Genomic DNA, 17,261 nt, shown 5'->3' on the forward strand with positions numbered 1-17,261 from the left:
TTTCTTTTCAAGGAATCACCTTTGGCCATTGGATCAAAATCAATAAAAGATCCAATGGTCCACATTAGTGACTGCAAAGGTTAGATTTTTATACCCTTTAAACCCATGAAAATACCATTTTACCCATAGTGTAAAGTTTTTTTTATATTTAGGCTATTTTCTTAGAAATCAATGTTTTCATGCTCATTTTTGAGATTTTAAAACACCAAAAATCATGAAATATTATAGAATTGAGATCTGAAAATTTTCATAAAAATTCGAGCTCAAAAAGGTCAAATTATGAAAATACTCTTATAGGGGTATTTTGATAATTGCATTCTTCTTGGGGTACTATTATGATTTTAAATGCATCAAAAATTATGAAATTTAGATCTAAAAAGTTTCATGAAAATTCGAGCTTAGAAATGTCAAATTACAAAAATAATCTTATAGGAGTATTTTGATAATTTCACACTTTTTGAGGTATTGCTATGATTTCAAATGTATCAAAAATCATAAAATATTATGAAATCAAGATCTGAAAAGTTTCATGAAAATCTGAGCTCAGGAAGGTTAAATTACAAAATTCTCATTATAAAAGTATTTTGATAATTTCACACTTTTTTAGTGTTTTAAAAATCACCAAATTTAATTTTAAATCACATTGATTCCAATTAGGTTGTGAATTTTGAGGATTGACTCCATTCTATTCATTTTGATCAAGTTTTATATAATTTTGAATAAAGTTAACTTTAGGGTTTACCTGTTTTATTTATTTCTTATTTCTCTTGCATTCACATGAAAATGTATCATTCATATAAAATCTATGCAAAAAATTTGACAGTAATTATACGGGTTTCCTTTTATTTGTTTATTAGGCCTAAATATTGATATATTTTATGAGCTTTTTAAGGGCATTTTTAAGGATTTCAAATAGGCTTTGTTTAATCATGTTAAAATATTTTGGCCAAAATTTGGTGTCTACCGGTAAAATATAATGCTAGGAACTTGGAAATGCTAGCAATAATCAAATAATCAAAATTAAATACCAATGGTTTTAAAACTTCTACCTTGGATTCCATGTAAGACAAACAACAAACAATTTATAAGCAATCACCTACCTCCTTTTTTTTTCTATTTTTTTCTTTAAGATAACCAAAAATTGCTTTTTATATTTCTTCCACCAATTCAGATCTACCAAGAATCTTCAAAGAATTGAGATAAAAAAACCCCAAAACATTAATCCACAACCAAGCAAACCACAAAATCAAATATAGCTATTGCTAAAAAATTTTGCAACTTTGCCTTTTCTAACTATCAATTGCTATTGATTCTTATGTGTGCTTGTATTGGTTCTTTAAATAGGGATTTAATCCTAAATCAAATGGAACAAGAACTTTCTCTGATTTACTTTCATAAAGATTTAGGTTTTAGAGTTTAACTCTAATTTTATTATGGTCTCCCCAAAAAATCGAGTAAAATATATTATACATTTGATTAGGGTTTTAATCCTAACCAAAAGTACAACAAAATTTTTAATTCCAACATAATTTAGAATTTTAATCTTTTTTCAAACCCAACTCTTTCATTTTTGTAATTTTGGGATCTCTCTTCTTTTTTTAAATAAATCAAAATAAAATAAAAAGTAAAATTAAAAATTAAAAACAGTTAAATCTAACTAAAACTCTGGACTAAATGAGGTGTCTACAATAAGTAAAATCAATAATAATTTTCTACAGAAACTATGTATTTCTCTTCACTTTTTTTGTACTGACGGCTTTTAATTGGGATATACTGTTAACTAGAAATGAAAAGGTGACCCTAGAAGCTCCTTATTAAAGGCTTACTAAGCCAAAGATTTATTAAACCAAAAGGTCTATACAACCACCAAACAAGAGTGACACAATAAGATGTGCAAAACCTACACACAAATGATTACTTTAAATTATAAAATCACCAATTAGTAGTATCCTATATTATGAAAAATTTTAGCATTCTCTCACTTGAGCAATATTAATTAGATTGTTTATTTTAAGAAAATATAATTTAGAAAATAAAACTCTAGGATGATAAACATTACTTTAATGTGACCATAGTTTTAAGAAATAATTTAACCCTTAAGATAACATCTTAATGATTCTACCTAGTAAAATCATCTAATACCAATTCATGGTAGCCATTATACCTTTTATTGATATGAAATTAATCCATGGTTACAAGTACCAATGATTTTATTGACAATAGATCTCAGTGTGGCTGTATAACATGAAAATAATACCTAAATGTGATCTCAATATGTTATTTTTATTGTTAGTTTTCTTGCCAATTTTCTAAACTTATTGAGAAATCTTTATGATATCTAGATGTGCATGTATATCTCCTCATTATCCTCAAGGTTACTTAATGATATCAATTATAAGATTTACTCAAGTGACAACATAATTATCCTTAACATAGATACTAAGTCTTAAGATTTTATAATATAATATGTCAATATAAAATGTGCATATGTAATCAAATATATACATAAATAACAATTATTTTGAATGTATAAAATAATTATATCCACTTAACTTTATAGTACATCATGGACTTAATCATCTCAAGTTATATCTTATAGGTAAGTAATAATAACATTATTTAACGAAGTAAAAAAACTCAAATAATAATGGTTTCAAAAGTCAAAATTTAGAATGCATCTATTGCCATAATTAACCCAAAGCCCTAGCAAGCTATATATCTTATGCCTACAGACATTCATATTATGAATTGACAATATCATATTTCTCACATAGAGAAAATATATCACCATATAATCAAATCACAATTACTTCCATTAATTTAGTGAATCATAAAATGTTTCAATCAGATTTTGAATAATAAATAAGGAATATAACAATAAATGAAGTTATAACAAAATTATATATTATCTACTCTTATGCCAAATGTGATAACTACTACTTTTTTGGACTTACATGATGTCACTTTAATAAATCACTTATAAAATTACTAACATATTATGAAAAAAAATTTTATATTCATATGTTCATACGATTCAAAATTCTTAATGCCTCAGCATGATATCATTTTCAATAAATTTAAAATTCATTGAATTATCAAACTTTTTATGTTTAAAATGTGCCCAAACCAATAGCTTGTGAACTTCCATTGATTTTAATACATATGAAATCTCCAAAACAATAATTTTAGGATATTTATGAGTTTTGCCACTTTGAAAAACATATGCAAAAGAGCTTCTATTGATTTTTATTTCCTTTAAAGAATTATTTTTAACTTAATAAAGTATAACAAAGTTAAAACCTTTATACTATACTTTTTGGTAACTTTCAAGACTGAACTCAATATATTGTTCAAAATAAGAAAAGTGAAATCAAAGAAAATTATAAAATTTTTGTTCTCTGTCAAAAGTAAATCAAAAAATTCAAGGAAGATTATCAAAGAATTAATTGAACTAATAAAAACAAAACAAATAATTTATATATTTGCACAAAATTAATTCATCAAAACTCTTACACATGTGATAAGTTTAAAACAATATTCTTTCTCTCATGTGTAAGTTCCTTAAAAAAAAAATTCAATTTCCTTTAAAACAAATTGTCAACAAATAACAACAATATGCTCTTAAAAATTTATAATTGCTAGGTTTGATAATGTTAGCAAAGATAATCAAACCAACATTTTGATTAAAAGTTACAAAAGCAAAATAAATATTTATCAAAATAAAATTATATTTCAACAACTCTCAATTTTACTTAAAACAAGTTGAGATATCATAATATGTTTAACATTTTTTCTTTTTGAGTGGAAGCTAATCATTCTGGCTATCATAGGGCATTATACAATAAATGTATATCTCCATATGTGATAAATTATAATGACTAACAATTTATGCATTTATTATGCAGTACAACACATCCAAAAATTTGTCACTCAAGGCATACATTAACTAATTATGATGACAATTATTTGAACAAACAGAAGTTGAGTACAAAAGCCAATCAATGACCCAAACAGATAAGACTTTAATCAATTTAATATATATTAGTCTTATTAATAATAACTAATATGCCTTATAACAATTTTATCTTAGGTAAACTTATTTAGAAAAATACATTATACTTTATGTGTTCTTAACTAAAATAATTGTGAATACAAAAATTTTCAAGAATTTATCCCCTTTGGGTAGATAAATTTTTTAAATCTATGTATTTTTTCACTTCACAAAATGGTCACAATTGTTTTTATGTTAAAAGCATATAACACCCCATTTGAGCAAGTAATCACGTGTAATTACTTAGAGACAATACTATAACAACATAAAAAATTTCATAATCATTATGGTTCCATTGATTTTCTCATGTCTATTTACATATACGATCACTAGAAGCATGATACTAATTTAAATGTATACGGATTACTAAAAGTTAAAACATAAAATGCCAATACCATTTTAAGCACCTTAAAATTTTTAAGTCATTTTCTATAATCATGCTATCAATCAACAAAAAAACACTTAAAATGCTATATTATTAAATAAGTTGTCTCAACAATTAATAATGCCTTCATTATGGTAGTTCAATTCCAATATGATTACAAAAAATTTCAAAATTAAAAACTGACTAGCCACAAAGAACATCTACCAACGCAAATACTTGATACTTACATGACATTTAAAAAAGTCCATAATGTTCATATCCTAAATCTCCATATAATAGCATGTGTAAATGTCAATAATATATATTTTTCTAGACAATCATATACACACAATAATTATGGCATACATGCTCAAGTGATGAACATAATATTTCCAATATGACCAAACATGAGTTATGACATAAACATTAAAGCTAATTAATATAGCAAGCCTTAACAACATTACATTTCAGTCAACATCTTTAATACTTTAAAATTTACAAAACTAATTTTTGCTTACTGAAACTTTTACTCATATTCATTTTACTTTTACAAATCATTTAATTTATTTATTACCTAAAATTTTTATGATAATATTTACTAAGTTTTATGATACCAAAGACATGCTTTAAATACTTATTAAAAAATAAAATTTTACTTACTACTTTCTTAAAATATTATAATACCATAATTACAAAACAATTAATATTTTATAAAAGCATATTTGATTTAATAAGTATTTTATAAAAGTAAAAGATTTTAAAAGTTAGTTTGATAATTTATATGAAGCAAATTCACTATACAATTATTTAACATATGATATTTTTCATAACATAATTGCATAATTTTAAATTCTCCAATTGTTTCAACATACTAGCATAAAATGTAGATTCTTTTCATAAATCATTATAGCTAATAATATTATTTCATATGTCCATGAAAATTGAGTTTTTAAAATATATATCACATTATATACTTTATTAGGCTTTAAATTTAATGTCTAAAATTTCGCATCATAATTATGTGATATAGAAAATTACAACATTGTAAAAATGATAAACATATTTATGTCACATAACATATGTTTTCAAAATAGCCAAACTCAATTTCACGTGTTAAACTTTATTAAACAATTACATATAAGAATAAAGCAATATAATTAACAAACTTACTGATCATATACGTGATAATTATTTTAACAGATTCATATGATTATATTTAAAATATTCATAAAATTATCTCAAATAAAAAGCTTTTATCATCACAAAATGCAATATTTTTAACAATTGGATAATAATCAATTAAAACATTCAAAACTTAATGATTATGATAAAAAAAAACACACATGACTAAATGAAGTTCTAAATCAACTTTATTCTTTACAATTAGAGCTTTTTAATCTTTTGAGTATTTAATTATCACTGAAAATCAACTATAATATTCAAGATAAAAAATGCAATGTTCCACATATGAGAAGCAGTTCTTACAAATAGCATTAATCCATGATGTGTTATTTATAATTAAATTAAAAAGTTTAGCACAAACTCCATTTTCGGCACAAAAAATATGGTGTACTAATAGGTATTTTTCATATAAAACTAATATAAAAATAGCCTAATTTTTGAAAAGTTTATCCCCTTTGGTTAGGCAAACATTTTACATAGTGTACTATCAACCATGATGTTTCATGTCTACTCCAAATTACTAAACATAATAACCCCTTTGGTAGGTAATCATATAAGGTAATTTGAAAATATTCATGTTCTTACATATGAGAAAATCTTATAAGTTTCAATGAGTGAGCCACTTTGGCAACCAAGCACCTAAATTAATCAATTTTATTTCCTATACTAGAAAATTTAGATTGTCCATAATTTTAGTTTGCATACATAAAGTGTATGCATTTTGATTTCTTCTCATAAGATAGTTGATCATGATGTATATCTCTATATGTACCTAAAATTTTAACTATTCCTATGTAAGATACCAATAGTTAATATATATATCAATAGATCATTATAGATATAATCTGTCATTATGAGATACTTAAATCAAATGTGTCTTACTAGATCAATAAATAATCTTTATGTCATTCAAACTGAGTATCTTGAATTTTTTATAAATAAATTAATATTTAATGCCTAATAACTTATTCTTATGTATCATCTATCATGATATAAATTTCACAAATAAATGATGATACATAACCCAACACAGTCATAGGAAACATAAATTAATATAGGCAATAATTATAAACTTTAATTATTCCAAATGTATAATTATTCAATATTATCTATTCATCATATGAAATTATCGATAAAATTATCAATTTGATACTAGCTGCATCAAATTCTTAAAGAGTTTAAACCCAAGTTACCTTTCAAAATAATGTATGATGATCTAAAAATTAGTAAATTAAACTTTACTCTATTTATTATACTTATGCACATAACTTTAGGCCAAGAGTACCTAAATTTTAAATAATAAATAGGGAGAGTACATACCACCAAAAGACTTTCAACATGCTAGAATATTTTATTATAAAATAAAATAACAAAATTCATGTCCATAAAATATAATAATTTTTAATCAAAAATAAATATTATATAATAAATATTTTATGTCATTTATAAATCCATAAAAATAATAAATAAATGTGACATAAAATTTCGAAACTAACAGAACAAATGACTTAAAAAAACAAATGTCAAATGAGTCATAATCAATCGATTTCTTGATTCTAGCACTATTCATTGACTCGATACTATTTTGACATATTACTATTCATTGGGTCAACACTATTCTAATTTGTCACTGTTCATTTTCTTCCTCTAGATGGGTTAACCCAACCGAAATGGGTAAAATTTGACTTGGTTTGGTTATATTTTATTTTTTTTAAGTCAATCATGATTTTTTTTCTTTTTTGAAATTTTGATAAAATTAAAGTTTTTAAAACTTACTTAAGCCATTGTTTTATCAAACCCATATGAAAAAGCATATAAAAAACAACAAAACCAAGATCAATTAAGCAAAAAAAACTTGATTGTTAAATCCATATTTAACCCATTTCAAGCTATTTTCAAAATTTCATGGTTTTCTTTGTATTTTGATGCAATTAAATCATCTAAACTTTAATAAACACATATATTTACAAAGCTCATGGTTCAAATCGAATGAAAACAACATGAATCAAGCTTAATCAAATCAAAACAATTTGGGTTACATTCCATGTTCTACCCATTTAAGGTTTTCATCATAATTGGTCAATTAAGATCCAAATTTCATGTAATCAAACACATTTTTCAATCTTAAAACACATGGGTAACAATATTTAAGAACTAATTTGAAATAAAAACATAAAATATTAAGGTTTTAATGAAATCTTAAATTTAGTCAAATCTTGAATCTAAAACTTTAAACCTTGATTTCTCTCTTTACAAGATAAATTGCCAATTGTTAGTATGGTTTAAATACTTATTTCAAGAGGAATAAAAGCGCTAAATTAATTTCCAAAAACAATGGTAAAAAATTAGGATTTTGGAAACATAAAAATTTGCCCAAAAATAATGTTTTGGATTTAAAACAAATTTGAAAATAATATTTGGGATCTTATTCTCACATAAGAAGGCCTAATATCACATATAAGCATAATCTTTAAATCCTATGATCTATATGTGAATATTAGAACATTAAATTTAATCATATTATGTACATGATTACACAATCATAGTTGATAAGAGGAAACAACAATAGGTTTTTTAAGAGGCTAGGTCTTCCTCTATGCGTTTCTTTTACAACCAGCTCTTAATAAATAAATATTGTCAATTAGAAGTGAAGAGGAAATTTTAGCCAATTTTATTAAAACCCTAGAAGCCTTCCATCAAAGGCTTACTAGGCCAAATGCCTATATAATTGTCAAACCACACTGACTCAATAAGATGTTAAAGCCCATATATAAATAATCACTTTAAATTGTTTGGTCTCTCATGCTTGTCTCATATTAAAACTAAACTTATTAGCCAATTTTATAAAATTATAAAATCAAAATTAATAGTAGCCCACATTATGGAAAATTCTAATAATTCAAACTAAATTTCTTATAAATAGGGTTTGTAAATGGGCAGGTCAAATTGGGTTTGGATTAAATTATTCTATGTTAGATCATTCAAGTATAGATCATTTAGGGTTAAGATCAATTTGGGTCTGGATCAATTTATATTTGAGCCTATTTGGATTCAGGTCAATTTGAGTTTGGATCATTTCCATCTCAAGTCATTTCAGTTTTGGGTTTGACACTTGGGTCATTCAAGTTTGGATCATTTTAAGTTTAGCACTCAAATTATTCAAGTTCAATTTGTTAACTTTTAAAATCAAAGATTGTATTTGAATGGATTATTTAAATTAGGTTTAAATTTATCAATCATAATTAAATTGTTTAAGGTTACAATTCTGTGAACTTATGTCATTACATATTAACTAGTGATACCTTCAATTTATATTTTTAATATCATAAAATAATTCTTTTCTAAAAATAAAAATAATTCAAGTATATAAAAATAAACATGTCAAAGTTAAATGAATTAAAAGCCATTTCTTAATATGAAATTATATTATGTTAATGTAAAATAACTTTATTCATGATAAAAATTTATTGATGATTTTTATTTATTGATATTTAGTATTTATTTCCAATTTTTCATGCATTAATTATTAAGTTATCATTAATGATTCATCTTAATATTTTATATAATCATACTTGTCCATATTACTCATTAACAATGAATTGAAAATGAACAATAATTATATAATTTCAAGAAGACTTACCATTAAAAAGTAAGATAATGTAAAAAAAAAAAATTCTATTAGCATTGATTATTTAATTGGCCTAATAGTCTAAGCTTAATACTTTAAAAAAAATTATTAAATACCAAAAATATTTGATATAGTATTAATGTAATTTTAATAATTGACCAGTTGAATAACAAATATTATAATGAAAAATGATGACATATTGCATATTATAATCAATAACTTTGATCAACTTATGCTAGAGGTCTTTATAGCTATTAAGAATTAGAATTTATTTTGTACATTGTAACTCATACAAATTTAGTTATTATATAATTTTAATTCGATAATCTTAATCCAATTATTAATTTCATCAATTTGTTGTAATTTAAAATGTTAACTAGGTTGTTATTTGATGATGTGAGTTTTGACTTTGAAGACTTGGCAACTTGGATGAATGAAATGAATTGTTAAATTATGTAAATGATCCATGTATTCATACGAAATTTGAAATTTAATCACTTTAGTATAATTTTATAAAAATCTCATCTTCATATAAGTTGAATTTAATAATGTTGGTTCAATTACAAATAAAAAAATCATATTTTGTTTTACTTTTTAAAAACAATAATTATTTATTTATTTTTTAAAAAATCAATATTTCAATATTTTAAAATTTTCATATTTTAAAAATATTAAATTTAATGATATATATTAATTTTAAAAATTCATTTTTTTTAATTTCTTAAAATCATATTCTATTTTTTATAAATTTAATATTTCAACTTTTTTAGAAATTTACTAGATTCTTAAAAATATTAAATTTACTTTTTTCAATATTTAAAATTTTTAAAATAAAATTCATTTTTTGAATTATTTATTTTTGAAAATTTAATATTTTATTTAACAAAAATATTCAATTTTTTTTAATTTTTTAATTTTTTTAAAATTTTCTATATTTTTACATTTTTATGTATTTTTAGAAAATTTCTATATTTTTTTATAGAAAATTTCTAAAAATTAAAAATATAGAGAATTTTATAAAAAAATCCAAAAAATTAGAAAATATTAAAACTAAACAATTTGTTGAAATAAAATCTTAAAATTTGAAAATTTAAAAATTTTTAAAACATTAAATTAAAAAAATTAAAACATTTAAAAAATTAAATTTAATATTTTAAAAAATATAAAAATTTCTAAAAAAACATTTGAAGTATTAAATTTTTTTAAAAAAATAATATATGATTTGAAGAAAATTAAAAAAAAATTTAATTAGAATATTTAAGAAATATGAAATTTAATATTTTAGAAATATGGAAAATTTCTTAAAATTTTGAAATATTGATATTGAAAAAAAATAAAATCTAGTTTTCTTAAAAGAATTAAAATTTGATTTTTTTAAGAAATGTAAAATAAATATTTGTTTTAGTAATTAGACCAATATTATTAAATTCAACTTATATTAGGATGAGACTTTTATAAAATTATGCTAAAGTGACTAAATTTTAGGTTTTGTGTGACTACAAAAACAATTTGTATAGTTTAATAATTGATTTTATTCTCAAAGTTACCTTGTTAGTAAAATCAATGCTATGTTAGTAAAGTTAATAGTCATGTCATCAAGTCAATGGATATGTTATCATTTTTAATGGCAAAAATATGACATTGTTAGTGATTGGATTAAAATTATAAAGTTAAAATAGTATGAGGACTATATTTATATAAATTATAATACATGTACTAAATTCCAAATTTTGGCAAAGTACAGAAGCCTCTAGCATAATTTGACAACTTTTAAGTTATAACAATTCTTTTTTAGGGCTAATTATGACATTGTTATATTTTTTAAATTTACGGATTTTTTACGGTTATTATTTATCTATTTAATTAATTTTTATTATATTGATAGAACAAAAAATAAGGAATGAACTTTTTTGTTTATGATTTATAGCCATAGAAATTGATTTCATTAATAATAAAAATATTTTTGAAAATTTTTTTAAACATAATTAAGAGAAATAATAGCAAAGAAAAGATCTTGAAAAGATAATTTAAAATTATTAAATTTTAATAAATTAATAATTTATGTTATATTTATCATTTTAATTACATTAATATTTTAGAAAGCAAAAAATATTTAAATCATTTTACGTAAGTATTTCAAATCATTCAAATTTAAATCATTTTAGGGTTCAAGAAGGTAAGATCATTTAAGGTTTGAAACAATTCGAGTTCAAATTAATTCGAATTTAGATCAATTTAATTTTTGAGTTGAGTTGTTTTAAGTTATTGACTTTTTTATTAAATTAGGTCAATCGAATTTAAAGATTAAATGGATATTTTGAGTTCGAGTAAGTTAAGTCCAATAAATGGAAGGCTTTTCATTAGTTACAATCAAATTTATGAAGTAAGATGGGTTATTATTATTATGACTTAACTTTTTGGGTGGAAAAGAAAATAATGATGGTTTGAGAAATGAAAATTGACATTGTTTTTTTTTTTTTAAAAAAGGAAGATACATGATATAAAAAAAAAAAGTGTAGTTTTTTTTTTAATAAAAATATAGGTGAAATAAAAAAATTCGTGTTTTGGAAAAAAATGAAAAGACATATCTTTAAATTTTTATATTTTGTCATTGTATATTTTTTGTCAATTTATTGAATTTAATCACTGTTGCTTGATTCTTGATATTATATAAACAAATTTCAAGTCTGAAAAATAAAACAAGAAAATTTTGGAGTAAAATAATAATTTATCAAGAATGTAGAATGCAATCTCTAAATTTTTTAAAAAGAAAAATTACTTTTATCCTTTTAAATTCAGTTCAAGGGTCATAACTTGTTCCTGAATTGGATAGGGTACTGATAACTTATTCTTAAATTAAATAAATTTGAACCTAAAATTTAAGGTTTTTGAAATTGGTCCCAAAATTTAATGAGTCTTATAAATCTTAAAATTTGATCCCAATTTAAGAATTCATGAAAATCTTAGAATTTTGTCCTAATTTAAAAATTCTTGAAATTTGATCCCAATTTAAAGAGTATTAAAATTTTGAAATTTAATCTCAATTTAAGAATTCTTGAATCTTCATACTTTGATTTTCAATTTTTACTTCTTAGAGATGTTTGTTGTTAAAACTCTTGAGACTTTGCTCTCAAATTTAGTTATTGGACTTGTCGGAGCTTGGAGATTTTGATTTTTCAAATCTTTTCTTTTTTCATTTGCCTCCAGGTATCTTTCCCTAAAGGTGTTTAAGTCTTCTTTCTTTCGGTTGTGTCAAATGGTTTAGAGAATTTTTCTATTTATAGTGATTGATGATTCTAGCTAATTAGGAGAGTTTTAAAAAGAACTTGACCTCTTTAATTTTATCTTCAAATTATTTTAATTTAATAAGAAAGTTTTAAAAGAACTTATCTTTTTAATTTAATCTTTAAATTTTTTAATTTAAGTAGAAATAAAAGACTATGACTCGTAGGTTAAATTTAATTAGATGATACATATGTTCTGAAATTTAAATGGTGAAAATTTGTATTCAACTTTAAATAGTTTTAATTTAATTTAGAGATAAATTAGATAATTCATGGATGAATTTTGATTGATTGGACTATGAATTTTAAAATTTTGATTCACAAACCATATGTTTTATCTTGATTTGTCAAATGACTTGATAAAATTTTAATTAATTAATTTAAAAATACATAATAAAATTAAAAAAAATTCTTGAAGAACATATTAAACGTTGTAATTGGTCAATGTTTCTCTTGACATCAAACTTAATAATTAATTATCTTAAAGAAATATAAAAAATAAATATATATAGTAAAAGAGTAAAAGAGTAAAAATTTTTTGACACTTTTAAGTAATGTTTGGTACGTCATAATCACTTCAAAAATTATGATAATCTACTAATAATGATTAGATTATAATGTTTGATATGCATTAAGTGATCTTATGTGATAGTAATCTTAAATTATCAAGAGCAATTAAATCATTATTGTTAGCCTTGAATTGACCTTTATTTTGAAATGACAAAATATTAAAGCTAAATAAACTTGATCAAAATTTTGAAAAAAGATTTATTTAGTACATGTTCTTAAGTTTTATATTTTGGTACCAAATAAATAATATGATTTTCATAGCTTAAACAAACCTTTCTTTGTTTTCATATTTCTCAAACCAAATCTATCTTTAAATATTATTTATTTGAGCTTAAATGAAAGTCCAATTATTGTTTTTAAAGTGAACTTATTCATTTTGGACTTAATACAATTTTGATAATATTGGTTTTGAGAAATAGATTAACTTAAGAAAGCTAATTTACAAGAATAAAGTTTTCCAACATCGAACTTGTTTTATTTTTCTGTATTAATTCACAAAGTCTTAATATTTGAATTTTATATGGTTCGAAAGCTCTTTGAGTCTACTTCCTAATGGATTAAACAAAATCAAAATCCAAATTTTCTAAGAAAAAATTTTAAATTTTTACTAGACACTTTACAGTTGTCAAAAAAATTACACAAGGCGTAACTTTAAAAATTCACTATAATTCATACACAGTGAACTATGTGATGAACTTTATATGGATAGAAAGTCCTTTAAATCTAGTTTCTAAATCTTTAAATGGTTTGTGTTTGGATTTGTATAACTCAAGTTATGATCAAATTAGTAAGTAGAGTGCAAAAGGTGAAACTACCACCAAGCATGGATAAGATCGATCCCCTCTAGAAAGGATCGATTAGTTTTCAAACAGAATGCTCCCAGAGCTGAAAATCCAAAAAATGGATCGATCCCTTACAAAAGTGATCGATTGGTTAGGCTATTTTCAAAGGAAAACTGGTTCAAAACATGAACCAATCGATCCCCTAAGGGAGGGGATCGATCCTCTGAAGGCTAAAATCACTCAAACGACTACTTTATCAAGGATTCAACGGCTACTTTCACTTCTCAAACACTTCTAACCGCTACTTCTTCAATTTTTATGTAAATTGAGCACTCCAACACACCAAGAAGATTGATGAATTAAGAGAGCAAAAGCCAACAGCAATATTTTCATTCTCTCAAATAATTAAGAGTTTTTAGAGCTTCAAAGTCTATATCTTTGCATTTATTGTATCCAAATTATTTTTGTTGTTCATTCATCATTTTCTTAAACACTTCAAAAAATTTGTATTTTGTGCTTGTAAGCTTAAGGGGGAGGATAACCCTTAAGAGTGTGTAGTGTTGAGTTTGTAAAGTTTTGAGAAGCTTGTTTGTAATCTTCAACACATTATGGATTGGAGCCTTGGTGTGGACAATCAAGAGAAAGGACATAGGTACCTTGTGGAGAAGGATCAAACCTCTATAAATCATTGTGTTTGATTTCTTTATCCCTATCTCCTTATAATTTGTTATTGTTCATATTTGATTTTAAGTTAATTAATTGTTATTGTTTTCATTATATTTTCATCAAATAGCTTATTGTCTTAATTTCCATTCAACTATATTGAAATCATTATTTAGAAAGAATTTGAAGAGATTCAATTCACCCCCTTCTTGGATCATCATTTAACCTATAAAGCTAACAATTGGTATCAGAACCTTGATCTTTTTTTGTAGGTTTAACCAGCTTGAGTAAAGATCCTATGGCTCAATTTTGGTTTCAAGATGGTGAGGAAGTTCTCAAAGCTCCTATGGTTGATAAATTTGAATTTTGTGAATGGAGAAGGAGGATGAAGGTGTTCATTATGGTCCAAGATTTTAGAGCTTGGAATGTGATTTAAAAAAAGCTTGAAACTCCTTCAAATGATACAAAATACATGAGGCAAGTGATGGATGATGCCAAAGCAAAGTGCTTACTATATGGAGCTCTTGACTCTCACAAATTCAACTTGGTATCAAAGTGTCCAACCTCAAATGAGTTATGGGAGAAGTTTGATGAAATACATGAAAGACAACAATCCAACCGAAATGCACCATGTCTCATGGCTCTTGAAGATCTGAAGGTAACCTCTAATTCTATTGATTCAAATTCATATGCTTTTAATGAATTACAAAATGCCTATAATGAGCTATATATTGAATGTGAATCAATGAAGAGGAAATATAAGAAAACGATTTCAAAGTTGAATGTAGAGAATGAGTTTTTAATGAATGCCAAAAATGATTTGGAAAAAGAAAATGAAAAATTAAAAATAGATTTTGAAACCTCTCAAAAGAAAAATTAAATTGATATATCTCCCTTGCAATTGGCAACTTATGCTTAGTGAATAACTTTTCTTTTGCATATAATGACTTAGAATATGGAATTGTTTTCTAACCACTGGTATAATTTTGATCAATTAATTTTCTTGATGCTTCTAATGAAAATCTTTTGTCAAAAAATTTTTCTAAGTCTATGTTAGGAGAACTTGAAATGAGCATGGATGAGCCTACATTTTTAAAATTTCATGTATAGCAAGCAAAGTATGTCATCTTCATCTATCAAGCTCAAGTACATCAAAGACTTAGCTCAAATGATGTGGATTGAAAAATTTAAAGCTAAATGAGCACAACAATAAAGCTTGACATGGATGGAGATAAATGTATCAACTTTATAATATGATGTATGAGTTTGAATGCATATACATGCTTGCTTTAATATGTGCAAATATATGATTTTGTGGTTGAATATATGAACACATTGCATAAATTAATTACCAAGCCACTTGGTAGATATTATTTTAATTTTTTTTAAAGCTTGGATTGATTAATTCACCTTCATTAATATTCATGTTCTTGATTGCTTTGATTAATAGTTTTAATTGCAGGAATATTCGTTTGAATCTTTGGACATGGATATGAGTTAAATAGATTGATTTCTTTGAATATGTTCATTGATTGAGTCCATTGAGATAGCATGTACCATATTGTGTCTAAAGATTTGCATTTTTTTTGGTATATTGCTATACATGTTTTGAAATGTTCTTGCATATGCTTGTGTGATTTTGTTTGAAATAAATATATGTTTGATTACTTGCATATGCTTAGATTAATTACATTGCTATGCATTGAAATAATTTGGATTATAATTGAATAATCATGCTTTCATTATTTCTTTGCTATAGCATATGTGCTTATCATGTTTGGAGAATCATGCGTATATAATCTTTGTTATGACTTGATGATAATTAAACCTCATTGCTCATTAGTACTTATGATTTATTATATACATATGAGCTTTTGGTTCTTGTTTGGATAAGACAGCTTATGAAATATTACTACTATCATTTTTGTATGTATTGAATGAATCTTTCATATGCTTGAAGTATGTGTGCTCCGTGAAAGTTGTTGAATAAAATTGCTAACAATTGGTAACAATTTGTATCAAATTTACTAAAGAATTTTTTTTTTAACTTTCATAGATACTTGTTTATGTGCTTATCCTTGATATAGCTTATACTTTTCAAGCAAAATTGTGTGTGCCTTAAATTGATTAATCATTATTTTAAAAAGGAGGAGAAATTTTAGAATACAATTTTGCTTGATTTGTTTTGTGATAACAATTGGTATACTTTATCATTACATATCTTTAACAATTGGTATCCATAATAATTGGTATGAGCTTGTATGCATGTGCTTGAATTTATGCTTAATTGCTATTTATGTTTTATGTTCTAAGCACATCTTATCCTAACATGATTTTATGAGTAGATTACATATCATTCATTATCCTTTGCTCATAAATTTCATGTAGTAAATTTGATGACTTGTGCTAAAATGCTAAAATTGGATATATTTATACTATTATGCTTTTGTGCTTGAATACATGTATGTGAACTTCATTGTGCATATTACACTTGATTACATGCATTCAAAATACTCTTGATATTATTGGTATCAAGCACTTTGTCCCATGCCTTGAATTGATTTATCTTTCTTTTGAAATGACAAAAATGGGGAGAGAGTTTAGAGATATCTCTTCTTGTATGCTTATAGCAATTGATATAAGAGCTTAAACATTTGATATAAAGAGCATAAACAAAAAGGAGAAATGTTTTATGAATATATTTGTTAATGATGCCTTTTTGTGTTTATTTACTCAT

General features: G+C 23.8%; 1 long non-coding RNA gene across 1 annotated transcript in view; it reads left to right on the top strand.

Moving 5' to 3' along the window:
* The window catches only part of LOC149513752 (uncharacterized), a 26,974-nt gene extending 11,055 nt beyond the window's left edge, over positions 1-15,919 (top strand). The window contains exon 2 of the long non-coding RNA XR_016329908.1: positions 14,776-15,919. This is a non-coding gene — a long non-coding RNA (uncharacterized LOC149513752). The remainder of the gene's footprint in view (positions 1-14,775) is intronic.
* Positions 15,920-17,261: the final 1,342 nt, after the last annotated feature.

This window comes from Durio zibethinus, chromosome 18 (assembly GCF_047325235.1).
Source record: "Durio zibethinus cultivar Kanyao isolate XHJ-2024 chromosome 18, ASM4732523v1, whole genome shotgun sequence".
NCBI classification, from domain to species: Eukaryota; Viridiplantae; Streptophyta; class Magnoliopsida; order Malvales; family Malvaceae; genus Durio; species Durio zibethinus.